This window comes from Oryctolagus cuniculus, chromosome 12 (assembly GCF_964237555.1).
Source record: "Oryctolagus cuniculus chromosome 12, mOryCun1.1, whole genome shotgun sequence".
Lineage (NCBI taxonomy): Eukaryota > Metazoa > Chordata > Mammalia > Lagomorpha > Leporidae > Oryctolagus > Oryctolagus cuniculus.
In genome coordinates this window covers 110,967,891-110,981,403 of record NC_091443.1, presented here as the reverse complement: position 1 = coordinate 110,981,403, position 13,513 = coordinate 110,967,891, and the positions used below count along the sequence as shown (strand labels likewise).

The window sequence follows — 13,513 nt, the reverse complement described above, 5'->3', positions numbered from 1 at the left end:
CAGTGTTGTGGTATAGCAGGTTAAGCTGCCACCTGCAATGCCAGCATCCCATATGGGCACTGGATAGGAGTCCCCACTGCACAACTTCTGACCCAGCTCCTTGCTAACGTCCCTAGGAAAGCAGCAGAAGATGGCGTAAGTGCTTGGGCCCCCGCACCTCCATGGGCTTTGGCCTGGCACAGCCCTGGCTGATGCAGCCATTGAGGAGTGAATCTGTGAACCAGTGGATGTAAGATTTCTCCCTCTGTCTCCCTCCCTCCCTCTGTAACTCTGCCTTTCAAATAAATATAAATCTTAAAAAAAAAAAAAAAAAACTTGGGCTCTCATAATAAACATTCATTTTTATATGACATAGTGATATTCATAGAAACTACTAATATAAACAAGGTTGTCTGTCCTTTCCTATTACCAGATTGTTTTACTTTTAGCTTATAAACAAGCTTTTTGTGTTGTCAGCTAACAACCCATGTTGTCCCTCTGTTCTAATTTGCTGTTTCTAATCTATGGGGCCTTGAAAACCAAATACTTGAATTGCCAAAAAAACACTAAATAGTCTCCAAATGAAGGTCTGGGAAACTCTCATAAAAGTACAGAAATGTTAAATATGTATTTTCACAAAATTTCCATTAACCATTTAGAGGCTGTGCATGTGCGTGTATATGTATATGTTTATGTGTATGTAGTATAATTTTGAGGAAAAGCAAGGGTTTTATAGTCACACAGTCAAGAGTTGACAGCCTGCTGTTAGCACTTACGAGCTTTATAATCCAGGATAAATAACAAACTGTCTTCCCTAAATGTTTGCTTTCTTATTAAAAGAAACTACCATCATCACAAGTGCTATACGATCAAATGTGACACTGATATAAGAAGGTATGGTTGACAAAAAGTAGGTTAACAATTAAAAAGCCAACTTTATTTAAAAAGAAAAAAAACCAGATTTACTTATATAATATTTGAAAACCAGAGAGAGAAAGAGATTGGTTGATTGATTTCATTCACTGGTTCACTCCCCAAATGCCCACAACAGCCAGGGCTGGGCCAGGCTGAAACCAGGAGCCTAGATCTCCATCCAGGACTCCCACATGGGTGGCAGGGGCCAAGCACTTGAGTCATCATCTAAGGCCTTCCCAAGTGCATTAGCAGGGAGCTGGATCAGAAGCAAAGCAGTCGGGACTCAAACTGGCATTCAGTTATGAGATGCCAGTTAACCCACTATGCCACAGTAGTGGCCTCTAAAAAGCCAACTTTCAGGCTAGCACTGTGGTGTAGCAGATTAAGCATCCACTTGCAATGCCAGCATCCCATATGTGCACCAGTTTGAGTTCCTGCTGCTGGACTTCTGATGCAGCTTCCTGCTAATGGCCAGAGAAAAGCAGTGGAAAACAGCCCAACCGTTTGGACCCCTGCACCCACATGGCAGATTTAGAAGAAACTCCGGGCTTCAGCCTACCCCAGTGTTGGCAACTGCAGCCATGATGGGAGTGAACCAACATTTGGAAGATTTCTCTCTGACTTTCAAAATAAATACGTAAATCTTTTAAAAATTAAAAAATAATAAAATCATATAAAATGCATGGTATGATTCCATTCAGAGCAAACACAGGAAAACTATACTACTTAGGATGTAAACCCTGAGCTTTACAATTATGGAGAAATTCAAGAAAATGATGGTCACAAAGATCGGGAAAATAGTTCCTTCCACGTGAGGATATACAGACATGAGAAAGGTGAAGCAGAAAGAAGGTACTCTAGTTTGCAGGCCTGCACAAGGACAACACAAATACTCCAAAATTTTCCTTAAACTGTATATATTTTATGCACTTCCATGTGTATATAAATAAAACGGAAAAACAACAACTGCAAATTACTATTATGGCAATAATTTACTACAATAAGACAACATAAATCTGGTATAAGTGTACATTTAAAAAGCTATCATGGGGCCAGTGCTGTGGCATAGGTGGTAAAGCTGCCACCTGCAGTGCCAGCATCCCATATGGGCACCGGTTCTAGTCCCAGCAGCTCTACTTCCAATGCAGCTCTCTGTAATGGCCTGAGAGGGCAGTGGAGGGCCCAAGTCCTTCTGCATGGAAGACCCAGAAGAAGCTCCTGGCTCTGGACCGGCCCAGCTCCAGCCACTGCGGCCATCTAGCGAGTGAACCAGCGGATGGAAGACTCCTCTCTGTGTGCTTCTGCCTCTGCCTCTGCCTCTCTGTAACTTTACCTTTCAAATAAATAAATCTTTTAAAAAAGAAGGAAAAACACACAAGACAGCACATTTTTAGAACTAATGCTTCATGGAGGCAGGAAACACAGGAAGAACGAGTAAGCAAATCATGTCCTGTTCCTGCTGACCCAGGTTCCAGAAAAACTGGAGCAGGTTAACAGTCAGTCACGCTGACGCCTGGCACTCAGAGGCAGGGAAAGCATACCTGCATGCCAAAATCTATCTACTTCTGAAATTCTCTCCACAACAAAGTCAAATCTGATTATAAGGCTCTCTGACAAATCAACTTCTTAATTATTTAGAGAAGAAACTTTACTTTCAGTAAATTTAATTAGTACATATTATGCACTTATACATAGTTCAGAAGATTAAACACAAATACACATCAGAACCAAACTCACTGAATGAGACTGTGGGACAGTCATATAATAGAACATTATGTCTCCATAAAGACAAATAAGAACTTTATGGACTGTTCTACAGAATATATTCAGTGGAGATTTTAAATAAGTACAAACAGTACATGCTGCCTTTGGTTTATGAAAGAAGAATGCACACATGTATCAACATTAATCAAAACCAAGGCTCTCATTGCTAAAGTAAAAACTTAACAAACCAAAAATAGTAATAATAAAAAAAGTAGAAACAAAATTGAATGTTAAATCTAAATCAAAATGATGAATACGACACCACGCTCTCCCCACCTGACAGGGTGGGAAACAGCAGCAGCCCTACCTAGTCTAGGCACTGGCCTCTGAACACAGGCTCCACTCGGAGGAAAGCTCCTCACAGAAACTGCCGACAGCAACTCCAAGGCTGGAAAAGTCCATGATGAGCCAAGACAGCATGGAGACAAAAATCACATAAAGACTAATGTGCTCAGGCAAGAGAAATCAGCAGTCTGCTTGAAGAGATTCCTACTGATCTTCCTTAAAACTCTCTGGGAGGCCGGCACCGCAGCTCACTAGGCTAATCCTCTGCCTTGCGGCGCCAGCACACCAGGTTCTAGTCCCTGTCGGGGGCCGGATTCTGTCCCGGTTGCCCCTCTTCCAGGCCAGCTCTCTGCTGTGGCCAGGGAGTGCAGTGGAGGATGGCCCAAATCCTTGGGCCCTGCACCCCATGGGAGACCAGGAGAAGCACCTGGCTCCTGCCTTCGGATCAGCACGGTGTGCCGGCCGCGGCGGCCATTGGAGGGTGAACCAACAGCAAGGGAGGACTTTTGTCTCTCTCTCTCACTGTCCACTCTGCCTGTCAAAAAAAAAAAAAAAAAAAAGACTCTCTGGGAATCAAGTTAAAGCCCTAGCCTGAAGCACTGGCATCCCATATGGGCACCGGTTCTAGTCCCAGCTGTTCCTCTTCCGATCCAGCTCTCTGCTGTGGCCTGGGAAAGCAGTAGAAGATGGCCCAGGTCCTTGGGCCCCTGCACCCACGTGGGAGACCTGGAAGAAGCTTCTGACTCTTGGCTTCAGATTGAGACAGCTCAGGCCGTTGTGGCCATCTGGGGAGTGAACCAGCGGATGGAAGACCTCTCTCTCTGTCTCTACCTCTCTAAATCTATCTTTCAAATAAATATAATAAATCTTTTTTAAAAAGTATTGTAATTGTAATAAGTAAAAATCCATGAGATCACTAGAAAAGCACATTTGCCCCTTTGGCAGATAACGTAAAATTAGAAAGGGGTTAACCATTACTTCACCCTTTGTGGCAGGAACTGCCGTTCTCTTCCACTTGACAAAGGTTATAAAAGCCCCATTAATAAATGCAGAATGACAGCTAATAAATATAGAAAGATTAGAGAATTAGAAAAATCACCAATTTTCATCACATCTCATATGAGAGTGCCAATTCCAGTCTCGACCATTCCACTCTTGATTTAGTTCCCTATTAATGCACCTGGGAAGGCAGCAGAGGATGACCCAAGGACCCGGGTCCCTAACATATGTGGGCGAACCAAATGGAGTTCCAGACTCCTGGCTTTAGCCTGGCCCAGCCACAGCCATTGTGTCCATTTGTGTCTCATTCTGTCTTTCCCTCTCTGTGTGTAACTTCACCTTTCAAATAAATAAATCTTATTTTTTAAAAAAGACAATATTTCACAAAAAAAAATCACCATTTGCAACCTTCAATTAAGTTAGTAAGCATCAAAAAAAGAATACTAAAGTTAGTAGAACACTGAGGAATACAATATTTGTATGGTACCAAAATTCTTACACTTGATCATAGGAGGAAAATTGTATTTTTACAATAGAAGAGCAAACAGCAACTTCAACCTCATCAAACACAAATCACTAACAGTGGGACATCTGACATTATGCATCCTCCATAGTACACAAGATGATATACAGTATCACCTGAAACTTTTCTACATGAATCTAATCAAGCCTTTAAAATGTAACTTCAGTGTTGACACTGTGGCATAGCTGGTAAAGCCACCACCTGCAGTGTCAGCATCCCATAGGGACGCCGGTTCAAGTCCCAGCTGCTCCACTTCCAATCCAGCTCTGTGCTATGGCCTGGGAAAGCAGAAGATGGTCCAAGTGCTTGGGCCCCTGTACCCATGTGGGAGACCTAGAGGGCTTCCTGCTCCTGGCTTCAGATGGGCCTGGCTCTAGCCATTGCACCCATTTGAGGAATAAACCAGCAGATGGAAGACCTCTCTCTCCCTCTCTCTCTCTCTCTCTCTCTGTCTCCCTCTCTTCTGTCTCTCTTCTCTGTCTGTCTCTCTGTCTATACCTCTCTCTATAACTCCTTCTTTCAAATAAATAAATCTTTAAAAAATTAAAGTATAGGCCGGCGCCGCGGCTCACTAGGCTAATCCTCTGCCTAGAGGCGCCGGCACACCGGGTTCTAGTCCCGGTTGGGGCGCCGGATTCTGTCCCGGTTGCCCCTCTTCCAGGCCAGCTCTCTGCTGTGGCCAGGGAGTGCAGTGGAGGATGGCCCAGGTGCTTGGGCCCTGCACCCCATGGGAGACCAGGAGAAGCACCTGGCTCCTGGCTCCTGCCATCGGATCAGCGCGGTGCGCCGGCCGCAGCACGCCAGCCACGGCGGCCATTGGAGGGTGAACCAACGGCAAAGGAAGACCTTTCTCTGTCTCTCTCTCTCTCACTGTCCACTCTGCCTGTCAAAAAAAAAAAAAAAAATTAAAGTATAAACTGCGTATTAAGTATTATTAAGGAATCATTGTTATTTCTTAGGTGTTGATTATAGCACACCTGCAATGTGAAGAATGTCTTATTTCTGGAGCAGTCATTCAGCCTATCAGTCAAGAGCCACTTAAGATGCCCACATGCCTTGTCTGGGGCCAGCACTGTGGCACACTGGGTAAAGCCGCCACCTGCAACACCAGCATCACCAGTGACCCCACATTTCATTTTCAATGAGTAGTTCTTTAGCATGGGCACTGGTTTGAGTCCTGGCTGCTCCACTGCCCATCCAGCTCCCTGATAATGTGCCTGGGAAAACAGTGGAGGGTCCTTGGATCCCTGCACTCACGTGGAAGACCCAGATGAAGCTCCTATTCTTTTCCTATTATTTCAACTTTTTAGCATATTTTAAGTCATCATAAAAAAGTTGGCAAGGGGGATAAGCAGGGAAGTAAAAGGAGATAGATTTACAAAAGAAAGCAAATATGATCTAGAGATCCTTTATAAACACATCTATACAATCACCTCAAGTCCTTACATGAAAAAAAGGTCCAAGGCCGGCGCCGTGGCTCAATAGGCTAATCCTCCACCTTGCGGCGCCGGCACACCGGGTTCTAGTCCCGGTTGGGGCGCCGGATTCTGTCCCGGTTGCCCCTCTTCCAGGCCAGCTCTCTGCTATGGCCAGGGAGTGCAGTGGAGGATGGCCCAGGTGCTTGGGCCCTGCACCCCATGGGAGACCAGGAAAAGCACCTGGCTCCTGGCTCCTGCCAGGATCAGCGCGGTGCGCCGGCTGCAGCGGCGGCCATTGGAGGGTGAACCAACGGCAAAAGGAAGACCTTTCTCTCTCTGTCTCTCTCTCTCTCACTGTCCACTCTGCCTGTCAAAAAAAAAAAAAAAAAAAAAAAAAAAGTCCAGTGATTACTCAGCCTACTATCACCTGATCAATAAAAGTAAACAGATTTCAAACAAATACTTACACACTATGAACAGCAATAGTACTACAATCTGTCAATGATTTAAGGAATGTTTGTCACTGGCAAACAGAACACATTTTGCTATGATACCTCACACTGAATCAAAATACATTCTAACATCCATTAATCTTATCTACTAAGATACCAAGAAAAGCATTTCTTTGAAGTATTTTGAACTGAGAAATATAATCACACTTGAAACACAGACACATTATCTTGATATCAACTTGTATGAGCAACAAACTGATTAGTCATTTACTCTAAAAGTCACACAATGAAATTCTTAGTCTTGTATTCAAACATAACAAGAAGGAAGACTTATTGAGTACTACGGGCTTCGTGCTTTAACGCCATATAATCTTGTGAGGAGCTCAGAAATGTGAAGTGATTTGCACATGAGTGACAGCTCCTAGGTGATGAGGATGGAACTCAAATTCAAGTCTGCTAAATTTCAGGTTTGAAAGTCCATATTCTGGGGCCGACATTGTGGCACAGCCAGTAAAGCTACCACCTGCAGTACCAGCATCCCATAAGGGCGCCGGTTCAAGTCCCAGCTGCTCCACTTGGGAGATTCGGATAAAGCTCCTGGCTTCAATCTGGCCTAGCTGTGGCCATTGCAGCCATTTGGGGAGCAAACCAGTAGATGGAAGACTTCTCTCTCTCTGCCTCTGCCTCTCTGAAACTTCGCCTTTCAATCATATCAATAAACCTTATTTTAAAAGGGGGGGGGGGGGGTGGAGGAGGGGTCTGAACCTATGATATTACATTTAAAAAAGAAAGTCTGTATTCTTTCCACTTAATGGACTTAAGATTAACAGAAAGAAAGGTCTTTCTAAGGAAAAGATAGGTTTAAAAAAATTCATATTCAAAGAACTACAATATCTTAAAGTTTAAGGAAAACCAAAAATGAGAGCTACTTCTAAAACTAATGATAGCTGTATAAAAAGAAGCAACTTTTAGCAAGCCAGCTGTCCTCACTGTACATGTAAAATTACACCCCAGCTGCCCGCTGGATGACCCCACTACCAAAAAATGCTAGTAACGTAATTCACACTGAAATTCAGGAGCCAGCACCACTTGCAAAGTGCCCTGCATGTCGCCTCTACCTACCCCAGTATGTTCACCACGCCAAACTAACAGGTCATCTTCAGCAAAAGCATTTCAATCTACTGAAATATTCAACTTACAAATAAGGAAACTTTCCCAAATATATGCACCACACAACTAAATATTAGAACACTAGCATTAAATGATTTTTAACCTAACTACTTCATAAAAACACACCAAAACTGTTTCTATAAATTAGGTGCGTGTTTTCTATAAGATCAAAATTCCAGTAACTATGATTCTCATATGTTTGAAGATAACACAAAAGCTAAGTCAAGAAACCTGCATGCTAAAGAGCTACTTATTTAAAATTAAATCTGGGGTCAGCATGTGGCACAGCAGATTAAGCTGCCACTTAGGATCCCAGCACCCAGGCATCAGATACTGGAGTGCCAGTTCAAGTTCCAGCTGTCCCGTTTCCAATCCAGCTTCCTATGTGGCTGAGAAGGTGGCGGATGATGGCCAAAGTGCTTGGGCCCCTGCCGTTCATGTGGGAGACAGGATGGAGTTCCTGGCTCCTGAATGCAGCCTGGCCCCACCCTGGCTGTTGCAGCCATTGGAGAGTAAACCTACAAATGGAAGGTCCATCTCTGCCTATGTAAGCTGGCTTTACTATGAAGGAATAATACAGCTTGTAGAGTTCTAGCAATATTTTGTATCTTGATAAGGGTGTTGGTACATTTGTATGTTCATTTGTTGAAAGTCTACTGAGCATATTTTTGACCTGTGTCTTTCTGCAAACCATATGAAAATATACATGCCAAACTTAATGACAGTTCAAGTTCAGATTTTGACTTTTTGATGGTGTGAAAGCAATGTGCACTCAGTAGACACTGCAATTGTATTTGAATTGTGATCCTTTCCCACACTAGTGACAGGCAGTAACACACTTCCTCTTGGTACTGAGCAGTAGCAGCAGCCACAGCTCCCAGTCAGCCAGTCACAAGGGGAAAGAACCAGCACCCTCCAGGGTTTACTGTGCTGCTGGCCTAGGAGGTTTGGCAGGCCAGACACATTAAATGCACTTTCAACTTAGAGTATTTCCAATGTATGACATGTTTATCCAGACATAATCCCATCATAGGTCATAGACAAAGCTTTATCTTCAAAAATCCTCAATCTAAAAATCTTTATTACTAACAGTACTGATACCCATCTCTGTTACCAAAGAAAGAGCCTTAAGGAAAAAAAAACAGACAAGTAATTAAGTAATTTCACCAGAGAGCTATGAAGGACTATGCACTACAGAAAGGGTACTTGACGTAAGAGGAAGCCTAAATCCACTAAGAGTAGATTAAAGAATTTAAAGAAAAATCAACATAAATTAGTATAGCCACTATGGAAAACAGTATGGAAGGTCCTTTAAAAACTAGAAGTAGAACTGCCATTTGATCCATTAATCACACTACTAAGTATTTATCCAAAAGATGTGAAATCATCCACAACGTACCTACAACTATTAAGTTCACTGCAGAACTATTTACAATAGCCAAGATATGGACTCAACCAAGGTGTCCATCAACAGGTGAATGGATCAAGAAAATGCATTATATATTTACAATGTATTATTCAGCCATAAAAAATATATAAAATGCTGTTATTTGCAACAAAATGGATAGAACTGGAGAATAATCATGTTAAGTAAGCCAGACGCAGAAAGACAAATACTGCATGTTCTCCCTTACATATGAAAGCAGAAAAAAATAAACAAATCTGAACACAGAATAGTGTTTACTATACTAGGGGTGGAGGGAATTTGTAACAAGTACCTAATCAGACTGAGATCAAAGAAAGCAGTTCCTAGTACTACACAGGACAGGGAGGTGACTGTAGTTCACTATAATCTCGTATGTATTTTACTAACAAATAAAGAAAAGAGTTCTAAGCTTAAATCATAAAGTAACATCAAAAGAGAAATGCTGATTAACCTAACAGGATCAGTGCATACTGTATATCTGTACTGAAATGTCACTGTAATTATAACTGAAAATATGTACATTAATAAAAAATTCAAAACAAAGAATTTAAAGGAGAGAGAACAGAAGGAAAAACTAGAGTCAAATCACAAATGAGGGACCAGTGCTGTAGCACAGCAGGTAAAGCCGCCACCTGCAGTGCCTACAACCCACATGAGCACTGGTTCAGGTGCCGGCTGTCCAATTCCTGGAGGAAGCTCCTGGCTTCAAATGGGCCCAGCTCCAACAGTTACAGCCATTTAGGTAGTGAAACCAGAGGATGAAGTGCTCTCTCAATCTCTCGCTCTGCCTGTCTCTAACAATGCCCTTCATATAAATAAATATTTTTTAAAAATCGTGAATGAGTTCTATACATGCCTTGCTGCAACCTGAACTTTACCCTGAAAACAGTAACAAAGTACTGATGCTCTTTCCACTGGAAAGGACAAGACTTGATTTGAATTTGTCCTACAGAAGTCATTACGGTGCCTGACACGCTCACAACCCCACTCTGTGGGAAGATAGCTTATACAGTGCCCCATACTTTCCACGGTTATGATCCTGCCCTTCATCCGTATGTCCCCATAAACAGACAACTAAGTGGGCAGATGCTCAAGTACACAAGCTTGCTGGTAGCCAATGAGAACAAGAACCAACCCAAAGAAATTGTTTCTTGGGACTTGAAACCAGAAATTCCTAGGAAGAAGAAAGTTAGCACAAGGAGCCGAGGCTGAAGACAGCAGCCAGTAGGCAACAGGTTAATATAGGAGTGACACAGTGCTTACAAGGAGCAGAAAGTAGGAACTGAAGCCGTTAAGATGGGAGGAGTTGAGTGGAGAGAAAGAGCCCAACAGAAACAGTAGCTAAGACAATAACCCAGCACTACAGTGAAGTCTTGTCTTCAGCTGCTGCTAGCTCTATTAGGTTCCTTTTCTTCTTGAAATCCTGGGTTCCCTTGTGCATGTCTCCTTTCTTATTTTTAATTTAAAAAAAGATTATTTATTTGAAAGTCAGAGTCACACAGAGAGAGGCAGAGAGGGGAGGGGGGAGAGGGGAGGGGAACAGGAGGGGGGAGGGGGGAGGGAGGGAGGGGAAGGTTTTCCATCCACTGGTTCACTCCCCAGTTGGCCGCAAAGGCCGGAGCTAAGCTGATCCAAAGCCAGGAGCCAGGAGTTTCTTCCGGGTCTCCCATGCTGGTGCAGGGACCCAAGGACTTGGGCCATCCTCTACTGTTTTCCCAGGTCATAGCAGAGAGCTGGATCAGAAGTGGAGTAGCCGGAGCTTGAAGCAGCACCCATATGGAATGCCAGCACTACAGGCAGCAGCTTTACCCACTATGCCATAGCGCCAGCCCCTTCTTTCTTTATTTATTTATCTATCTATCTATCTATTTATTCATTAGAGAGGTAGAGCCCCAGGTAGGTCTTCCAACATCTGGTTTACTCCCCAAATGGTCACTACGGCTGGAGCTAAGCCAATCTGAAGTCAGGAGCCAGGAGCTTCTTCCCGGTCTCCCACGTGGGAGCAGGGGCCCAAGTACTCAGGCCATCTTCTGCTCTCCCAGGCCACTAGCAGAGAGCTGGATGGGAAGAGGAGCAGCTGAGACACTGACTGGCACCCATACGGGATGCCAGCGCCACAGACGGAGGCTTAGCCCACTGTGCCACAGCACTGGCCCATGCATGTCTTCTAACAAGCACTCCACCCCACCACTTACACTCACTTGAGAAGCACCTCCTAGCACACTGACTGCGGCAGCAACTCACTGAGTACACACCTGGCCGCAACAAAACAAGAGGCAAGACGACTACTTAGAAAGTATTAGAGAACAGTAGACATTTTGGGTTACAACTAGGCAGAGCTAACAAACAGTAACAAGAAATGATCTGAAACTTGGTAGAAAGAACATGCAAGATTGGGACCAGCGGATGTCAGCTGTGAGGTACAGACAGGAGCAGGCACTGGGGTGCAGCAGGTTAGAGGACACCCACATCCCTATCAGAGTGCCAGTTTGGTCCCAGCTACTCTGCTTCTGATCCAGCTTCCCACTTCTGCATCATGGGAGGCAGGAGATGATGGGCCACGGGCTTGGGTCCTGCAACCCACATGGAACCCCTAAGAGACCCAGACTGAGTTCCAGGCTCCTGGCTTCCTTTGAAGGCAGCTCTGCCTGTTGCAGACATTTGGGAAGTGAACCAATGAACAGAAGATTTTGCTCTCTGTCACTCTGCCTTTCAAGAAGATGGAAATAAACCTGTTTTTTTTTTTTTTAAGAAAGATAATTTTGGTAAAAAAAAAATTTTAACCGAGCCATGGTTTGTTCATAATACGCATTTTCCAAGAAGTTTCTGAAGATTGCTCATATTGCTATTGAATGACCTTTAAGGTCTAATAATTACTAAATTTAAAAAGCAAGCTTTATGTAAAGTAGACAGTAGCTATAGTTGTGTGTGGTGTTTGCTCTTCCGGGCACAAATGTATAAGACAGTAAACGTGGGAGCACTCCAGAAGCCACACGTGAGACGCTGGAAAGAGTGGTACCCTGATTAGAGAGAGAAAATGGGTGGCTGGAGAAGCAGAAACTTTCTACTGTTCTGAACCTTTCGACTTTCACACTAAGTACGTTTAGTTACTACCTATAATTTCAATTATGACTGTCTCCCTCCTCTGCCACACACACACACACACACACACACACACACAAAATGCAAAAAATCAGAAGTACTAACAAAGAACTCTTTATCCTTCACCGATGCCAACGTTCGCCGGCACTGATCGCCTGATGCGACAGCTCGTCTCCTTCGTGACAGCTCAGCTCCAACACGCACTTCGCCCACCACGCCGCCGCTACCGGGAAGCCCGCCACGCGCGCTGCGCGGCCGTGGAACCTGCTCCCGGCAGCAGAAACGCCTCATTCAGCCACCACCCTCAGGAAGTACGGGGAGCTGCGAACCTAAACTTCTCTACCAAATTCAAAAAACAGCAAATCCCCCCCACCCCACCCCCCCAAAAAAAAAATCGTGTCCTTCTTACTGCACCGCGCACAATCGCTCTAGCCATCCACGGTGCACTGGGACACTGATCCAGCCCGAAGCCTCTGAAACGTCAGAGCTGGGTGCGCTCGCGCCGCGCCAAGCCCTAGGCTGGCAGCCGCCCCGCGACGCCCCGCGACGCCCTCCCGGCCTCCAGCCCGGAGCCCGCTGCCGGCCTCCGCCAACCGCCACCCCCATCCCGGCCCGGCGGGACGCGCTCCGCTCGCGCGCGACGTCTGCCCAGGGCTGCCCGGCCAGGCCCTTCCGAGGGGGCCGGCTCCACCGGGCCCACAGCGAGCGCCGCGCCCGGGCTGGCCGGGAGCCCGGGCGGAGAAGCCGCGGGGCCGCCCGCGAGCCCGAGGGCCCGCCCCGCGGCCGGGGGTCGCCGCCCCGGGCTCCGCAGCGGGGGATGCGCCGGCGCCCGGAGGCTCCGGGAGACGTCCCCGCGTCCCGCCAGAGCGCGGCGCGAGCCGGAGGGCCCTCGGGGACCCCGGCCGGGGGCGGCCCCGCGGGAGCCCCGCAGCGAGCCCGGGACGCGGCCGGGCGGCAGGGCCGCGGGCGCCGGGGCGGGTCTTACCTCGGCTCCGCCGCGGCGGCGGCCGCCTCAGCCCCCCGCTCGTCGACGGAAGCCGCCGCCCGCCGCGGCCCCCGGGGTCGAGCCGGAGGCGACGGCAGAGGCCGGGGCCGCCGAGGGCCGGACGGTTCCGGGAGGGTGGGCCCAGCCGCCTCAGGGTCCGGGAGAGCGGCCGCCGCGCATCCCCCGCCCTGTCAGACAGACCCCGCCCGGCTGGGCAGGCACATCCCCCGCCGCACCCGCCCAGACAGCGCGCGTGGACGCTGCCCCGACCGGGGCCGCCTCGGCCGCCGCCGCCCCCACGCCCCGGGCGCGGAACTCCGCAGTCGCAGCCAACGGCCGCGGCGTCACGCTCCGCGCGCCCCCCGGCCGCTCCGACCCGCGCGCCCCCGGCCCGGCGCACGCGGCCCCGCCCCGCCGACTCCCCGGCCGCAGGCGAGCAGGCGCGCGCGCACTCACCTCCCACGCCCCCTGCCGCCCGCCGGGCCGCCCCGCCCG

At 47.1% G+C, this 13,513-nt stretch overlaps 1 protein-coding gene across 19 annotated transcripts in view; it reads right to left on the bottom strand.

Annotated features, from left to right (window-relative positions):
- Positions 1 to 13,513, bottom strand: part of MYO9A (myosin IXA) — a 278,436-nt gene that overhangs the window by 264,677 nt on the left and 246 nt on the right. For 6 of the 19 annotated variants that reach the window (XM_051821760.2, XM_051821768.2, XM_051821769.2 and 3 more), the window contains exon 1: positions 13,019 to 13,351. The exons of 1 other annotated variant lie outside the window; for it this stretch is intronic. The gene's annotated coding sequence lies outside the window, so the exon portion shown is untranslated. Of the gene's footprint in view, positions 1 to 12,138; positions 12,298 to 13,018; positions 13,353 to 13,474; positions 13,504 to 13,513 lie in introns of those variants that run through there. 12 more of the 19 variants (XM_070054737.1, XM_070054738.1, XM_070054739.1 and 9 more) reach the window with 7 other exon arrangements.